General features: G+C 39.1%; 1 protein-coding gene across 3 annotated transcripts in view; it reads right to left on the reverse strand.

The window, feature by feature from the left end:
• Positions 1-7,599, reverse strand: part of sntg1 (syntrophin, gamma 1) — a 35,695-nt gene that overhangs the window by 26,250 nt on the left and 1,846 nt on the right. Inside the window, exon 2 of one of the 3 annotated variants that reach the window (XM_057322567.1) lies at positions 1,481-1,623. The exons of 1 other annotated variant lie outside the window; for it this stretch is intronic. The gene's annotated coding sequence lies outside the window, so the exon portion shown is untranslated. Of the gene's footprint in view, positions 1-1,480; positions 1,627-7,599 lie in introns of all 3 variants that reach the window. One more of the 3 variants, XM_057322568.1, reaches the window with a different exon arrangement.

Genomic DNA, 7,599 nt, shown 5'->3' on the forward strand with positions numbered 1-7,599 from the left:
CCAAAAAATGAAAATAAGAAATCATGTTTTGCATAAATTAAACTAAAGCCTGTTTTGCAGAGCATTAGTAAGTTTTGCATTCAAATATAATTTTCAAGATGATCACATTTGCAACTTTTGCCCTTTTTACTTTTTGATTTAAAAAGTATGCATGATACTGCATGCATTAAAGGCATTAAGATGTATAAATACTAGGAATGCATCGATATATCGGCCAATAATCGGTATCGGTCGATAAAAGCAATTTTTCACACTAGCTTAAAAGCAGCCGATGATCTAGAAAATGTTAAGACACATCACCACTTTGATGTACAATATTATTAGTCGTTTTATGATTTAATAACATTCAGAAAGTTAAAAAATATTAATTTAATCTTCAGAATCTGTATCGGCAGATGCAACTCGGAATAATCGGCTATCGGTATCGGTGGAGAAATTTAGCATCGGTGAATCTCTAATAAATACTGTATTAAAATAAGGTAAATATTACTTTTATATATCATTTTTATGTACAGTATTTTATTTTTTATATTACAGTGCTAAGAATGGCTTGATTGTAGCTCAGTGGTTAGAGCTAGAGTGGTTGGTGCTAGCAATGCCAAGGTCATGGGTTCGATCGCACTTTACTTAAAAAACAAATGTATAGTATAATGCAATGTATGTTGCTTTGGATAAAAGCGTCTGCCAAATGCATAAATGTAATGTAAATGTACATGTGCCAGGAATGAAATGATCAGTACACAATGACTCCAGCACTGAATATAGAGGACCGTATGTTGTATTCAAACAGAACACAGAGCACCGAACAGCTGCAAATCAATACTAACGTCATTCCTAGACATTTCAGAGCTCATTAAAGCGCGGTCGCTGTACACCGAACCAAAAATAGAAATGTTAAGTGTTTTCTATCGTTTACTACGTGCTGTACCCTGCGTTCTCTCTGTATCATGCCTAGCATGTTCAGCTGGCACACGCTCCACACTGACTCACTCCATTCCTCATTCTGTGAAAAAGAGATCTGATTTGCATCTTAACAGGCCGGGGCACCTCAATAATCCAGGCACCTCATCTGTTGGGCGTCTCTGAACAATTGCACGAGCCTCGCGAGAGGCGTTTTCTTGAAATCAGCCTTCTACATCGTGCGTCACATTGTTCTTCTCGTTTTCGTGTGAGATTCACAGAGCACTTGTCTAATGTATGTAGGCTAAAAGCCAGGGGGAATTTGTTCTTAAAGAAACGGTTCATCTCATCACCAGCTGTGACACAAAAGCACATGTTGGTTCGTGTGTGTTTAGACATTTCCATTTGTGTTTCACAGAAGAAAAAGTATGATACAAGTCTGACACCATCTGATGGGAGCGCTGTCAAAAGATGACTGGATCTTCATTTTTGGGTGTTCTGTCTCTTTAAGAGCAGCAAGTTAAGGAAATGTGCCAATTGGTCGAACGGCAAATAAAGTCACAGGCTTTTTTTGGCTTACCTTCAGGGAAAGATCTTCAGCACAGCAAGCATGGAGGTCGAGCCATGGGGAAGGAGGCGGTTTCTTAGCGTCAAGGGATTTTTATTTTTATTCCAGTGTTCCAATATTGGATTTTGCCTTCTGGGCCAACCAGGGTCCCTCAGCTGCTGACATACAACAGTATTTATATACATTATATAAATGTATATTTCATCACATCCAAATGAATTATGCAAAGAGAACATGAAGTTAATATTTCATCATTTAATATAACACCAGTGCACATTTACTTCACTGTAAAACATTCTTGTTGGCATTCAATTCAACTTATCATTTTAAATTATAATGAAGTTAATCGGATGCGTTTATGCAAAATGTTGCCATGACTTAAAGAAAAAGACGTTTGGTTAATATATGCATGTCGGACAAAAGCCGCACGCATTAACTCATTTTAAAAACACTTAACAACACGGAGTAATGCATTGTTGCTGTCCAAAAACAGCCTCTCATTGTTGAATGCTTTTATCTTTTCTTCAGGATTTCGAAAAGAAATATTGAAGCCCGGTAATTGGCTTCGGTGGGTATTTGCCAACATTGAGAGCAAGACAATTTAAAGCAATTTACATCTAGTTCCACTGTACGCATCCAGTCATTTTCATCCTCGAACACAAAAAGCATACCGTCAATACGCTCGAATGAAAATGCCTCCAAACAACGCCACTGGCTATGATTCATTCTGATTCGAATTTCGCTCCCGAACGATTTGCTTGTTTAGAGAAATCTGTAAAAATAGCATTAGTGCTCAAGTAGTTCTGGATATGACCACGAAAAAAGCATCGAGATGCATGTTTCGTAAATTGCCCAGCGCCTCAGCTCGGAGGTCACAAAGGTTGATTCCAGCACAACACAATGCTAAAAGATCTCCGGTCCTGAGGATAATTCACCCACGAGTCCATTCTGTGATCTTTTCTCGCAGGCGAGCTCTACTTCACACATTTACTTTCACAGCTCCACGACTGCACCTCCGAAACGTCTCAAATAAAACCATTATTCGTCATCATTAAAACTGCATTATGCACGGCTGACTCATATAATCTTGCTTCATCCGTGCGCGTATCATCGGAGTGTGGGCAACGTAAACGTCCAACTTTGGCTTTGAAAAACAGCGAAGCCGTAACCAAGCGCTGTAAAATCTTTGTTGTTGACTCCATTGGTCAAAGCGGGCCTGGAAATGAACAAGTGCACTTTCCTCCATCATAATGGCCAGCGCACTGGGACCACAAAGGCTATTCATTTCTTCCAGACTTCAGTGCACAACAACTCAAAGGACTTTTACAAGTGTCCCTGTGAAATTACAGAAAAACGCTGGCACTGTTTGATGAATGAAACAGTATATCGGAAAACAACGGCGGTATAATTCTTGGCGGCACAGCGCACTGCTGAGGCTAACAATATGCTGTTAACATCACTTTGGTTATGAATCTAATGCTTACACTAACACACACACACACAACCTCAGAAAACCCGAAGAGTCGAGGTTGATACTGATGCCGTATCAAGGTCAATCTTATTCACACGGTTTTTCCTGAGCAGGTGAGTGCACACGCTCCCATGAGGTGCCAGACAAAAAACACAATTTGATGCGTTTCACAGTCGAGACGTGAGGAAAACAAACACGCTCACACTCGGTCTCGCATTGGGAATTTCCATGGTATTTAAACAAAGAAATATTACACTGAGCTCATGGTCAACAAGGCATAGAGTATGTTAGAGATGTACAACATATATAAACCCTTACAAAATAATTACCCATGGTTTGACTACAGTAACTATGGTATTTGTAGTAAAAATATGATGATACAAATGGTTGAGTTAAAACATGTTGATCATTTTTATAAGGGAAGAATACATATGAATATAAGAATGAATGTGCAGTCAGAGAAAACGCCTCTGTGTGGCAGACGGATAGCTAGAGATCAGATTATAAATGTGACGGGTGTCCTATTAGGTGATGATAATGGAGTCTGTTTAAAATAGGCCTATCCTTGTTCACTTTCTATTAGACGCACACTTTCTCTCTTCTCAAAGCTGTTGTATTATGAGCGAGTGGTGAACGCTTTGTTGTTTATTTGTTCTACCATGATGGGTTGTGTAGGATAGGGTGGTTAAAAAAAAATAAAAGATTACAATAGTTCTGGGTTTTCCAATCCGGGGTCAAGGAACCCTGGTGGTTTGCGAGGGAATTGCAGGGGTGTACTGTATGTATATACAAGTTGTTTCCGTTACAGGTTTATAGGGATGTAACGATTCACCGTGAGCCGGTTGAAAATCTATTTTAATATGTGACGATTCAAGCCGGTTGAGATGTTATTTGAATCGCAATACATGTTTTGAACACCAGGGGCCGCTGTGTTTACTGCGAACTTGGAAAACGTGGATATGCAGATTTTTATGAAATGTAAAAAATCCAAGAAAAGCACTTAGTCTTAGTTTGTTTATTTATTAAAGAGATTTTTGTATTATTCAGTTTTTATTTGATTTGGAATTTGTTTTAAAATTGCAGTTTAGTTTTGTTATTTGATGTAAAATATATTTCTGTTTTACAAAGAAATGTGCAGCGTTTGAGAAATAATAAAAGGGCAGTTGTTCATTTCTCATTTGTGATTTGTGAGATCAGTATCGTGAATCGCATCTCATTGAGTGAATCGTTACATCCTTACAGGTTTAATAAATAACAATAGTTATTCGCTGTTTTTCAGGAAATGGAAAATACACTGTAGTTTCTAAATGATTAAATACTGTGTTGTCAAGGTTGACAAGCACTACTGATAATTCTTGATTTATGGCAATTTTTTAATAATAAAAAAAATCACAAAATATGGAGAAACAAGGTTTTAGAAGGACAGCAGCAATATACAAATGTGCTATTCAATTATTCGAATCTCAGGGGGTACCTCAGGTACAAAAATGAGGTCAAAGGGGTTCAGTTGACAAAAAGGTTTGAAAACCCATGCTATAGTTAAACCATTTTGCTTCTCCGATAAAAAGCACCTAGTAATCGCAAACATGTCTTCACAAAGTCACAAACTGATGAATCAGATCTTATTTTATGATATAAATCCAAAACCAGATTATTCAGCTAAGCTACTGTACCCTATTCATTATTATTACACATGTTTTTCTTTTTCCAATTTTACAAGAAACATCTGAAATAAAGTTATTTTAAACATACCTGAGAAGTCTCCTGAGCTCTTAAAGAGCAGCCTCGAAGCAATTTTCCTCCGAGATGGTATTACCACCTGATAGCATCACTTCACCATTCTACCACCCTTTACAACAAACAGACAGTGGAGGAAAACATCTCAGCTGCCGTACAATAATGGGCAGATGGAAATGTCAGGCCGACTCAGAGTTTTTGATCAGGCCTGATTGACTGTTTCTCAGCTTTCTTGACAGCAGCTCTGTTGACGACGCTTCCAGCTACAAACACAAAGGTCATTCGGAGACTTTGAACATGGTATTACGCTTGATTAAAGCTTCATCCCAACTTCATCCTTTTGTGTTACCCCGCTCTGACATCTCATTGCCAAAAGCAAGCCCTTCCAGCCCGCCGGGCGGATCTCTCTTTAGCCCTCATTACTGAAGACACCAGCGAGACCCGCTGGCCTACATCACCACACCAAACTAGATCTATTTAGTGACAACGACGTGTATAACGACGGTGAATTAGCAAACGGCACATTTATAGACCCGAGCCGTGACCTCTCGCTCTCTCTATAATGGATGAGTTTTGGCGAGGCGGTGTTTGAAGTACAGAGAAGGTGCCAGAGGAAACTTAATGGACACATGAGACTCATTACGCCAACAAAGATGGGTAATTAAATACGCTGTCAGGAAGGAAAGTATTGTGATGAAAGACAAAGTTTGGTTTGTTTATAAGTTTTGTGTCTCGGCGCTGAATCGTCAGTGAGACCGGCCTATTAAAAACAGAATAAATGAGGTGCGTTGATATGAGACTAACTGATACATATTAGCAAACATGATGAGCGCCGCTGCGGCAGAAATCTTGCATTTTTGATGACAATCAAGATAAATATTTATACGCAAAATGTTAATATTGATATTGATATGGACCTAGATTTGTCACGGGCGCAGGAACAGACAAAGAACCGAAAATAACTGAATAAATTGCATCTTTAGACTGAGCAAGAACATTGTGATAGTTCACACATAATTAACATTTACTCACTCACACAAATGAAGATATTTTGATGCATGTTGGTAACCAAACAACACTGGTCCCCATTGACTTCCATTGTATGAACACAATACCACTGAGGCATTTCTCAAAATATCTTCTTTTGTGTTCCACAGAAACAAAATAATCATATAGATGTTTTCAACCATATGAGAGTGAAAATACGTTGACAAAACTTTCATTTTTGGGTGAACTTCCCCTTAAATGGCGTTCTCAATATATTTGTCATTCAAGAATACACTTTTCTCAGTTGTACTAATTGTACTGATATCTCTATCTGGTTTTATTGAATTAAATACAAACTACCATTACTACAATGACGACTGCATTTAGCCATCATGTTTAGGATGCAACAAATGCCAAATACGCTATTGATTTGTAAACATACTATTCAATAAAAGTCACTGTGTGTCATAGCATTGAAAAAAAATCTCACTAAAGAAACAAATAAGTGTTTCACATCTCGGCATCGGTGCACAGACACTGAAAAAACTCGACGCCGCTAGTTGCTATAGAGCTGCTCGAGAGATGCTGAACCGCAGCATCCACACCAGTGTGAATAAGACACCAAAGACAGTTTATTATTCATGACCCATTACTTTACATTCTCACCACCTGGCCGTGAACGCTCGCTCGGAGCGCTGGAAACCCTCACGGACGCTACAGTGGTCAATATGGAAGGAAACAGTGGATGCATGGAGGACGCCTCGTTCCCAAACTCATCACGTTTCTAAAGGTGCTGCATCATTTTGAGGCGAGTGCGAGGTGGTACCGTTTATTTTAAACATCCATTTTGAAGCCAATAGAACGGAAGGGTCAGCAGAAACGACAAACAAGGATGCCAAATCTGGGTCTTTTCTACAAACAGGCAACTTGGAAGCAGTGCATAGTATGCAAAATATTAATTTAGCCAAGACCACAAGGACTATCATGTGCGCTTGACAGGACTGAATTATTATAAATGCTTGCGGCTATAATTCATGTTTATCTTCGACCATCCTCGCGTGCATGTAAAAGCATTACGCGTTCAAAAACAACCATATGGTCTGGGACGATCTGAACAAAATGAGAGGCACAAAAACACACTTTGTTGCTGCTTAGTGACAGTTTGGAAAGAAAGAAATCGGTTGTCAGGACGCCACTTGATGTATCTCTCACTATAGGTAGCTCTGCATGTTTGGATTTTATACGAATCTTCAGACTCTCACGCTGGTTCTCATATTCAGAAAGCAATGCTTGCGCGAGTAATAAAGTGCCATGTTGACATGATAAAAAATGTGATGCATGATTTGTCCCACGCATATAAAAAGGAATTTCTACACCATATAATGTTGAATCACACTATTTTTTAGGCCGGCATCAAACCACACACAGCGCCATTTATTATCACCCACCCTGGTGCTTGTTCTACGCACATCGTCTGCATTGTTTTTAATTTCTTCCTCGGACGAGAAGCTTGGCCATCTGCCTCGTCACGTTTTACAAGTAATGTCTGCCGGATACTTCCGCTGCCTGATGGATCAAAAGAGCACTTGTGTGTCACTATTGAAGATATGCTGTGTAACCTTGAACGCCGCCCGCCGCTGCGATTTAAAATGAGATCAAACGCTAGCCTGTGCGCTGTGGGCACGAACAAAGATTGATATTGTCACCCCGCCACGTAAAACGCAAGTGGTCGTTCGGGGAAGGAAATCAAGATGCTTAAGCTGAACAAACCTCGGGCACATTCGTGAAGACAAGAGAACTATTCTACCAATGACGATGCAGAATTGTCAAGTATTATTCACAAGACACATGCAAACCTCACATAACAGTTATTAAATATCAAGCATGAAACATGGATTATAGATATATACTGTATATATATATATATATATAATGT

Source organism: Triplophysa rosa, linkage group LG23, assembly GCF_024868665.1.
Source record: "Triplophysa rosa linkage group LG23, Trosa_1v2, whole genome shotgun sequence".
In the NCBI taxonomy this organism is placed as follows: domain Eukaryota; kingdom Metazoa; phylum Chordata; class Actinopteri; order Cypriniformes; family Nemacheilidae; genus Triplophysa; species Triplophysa rosa.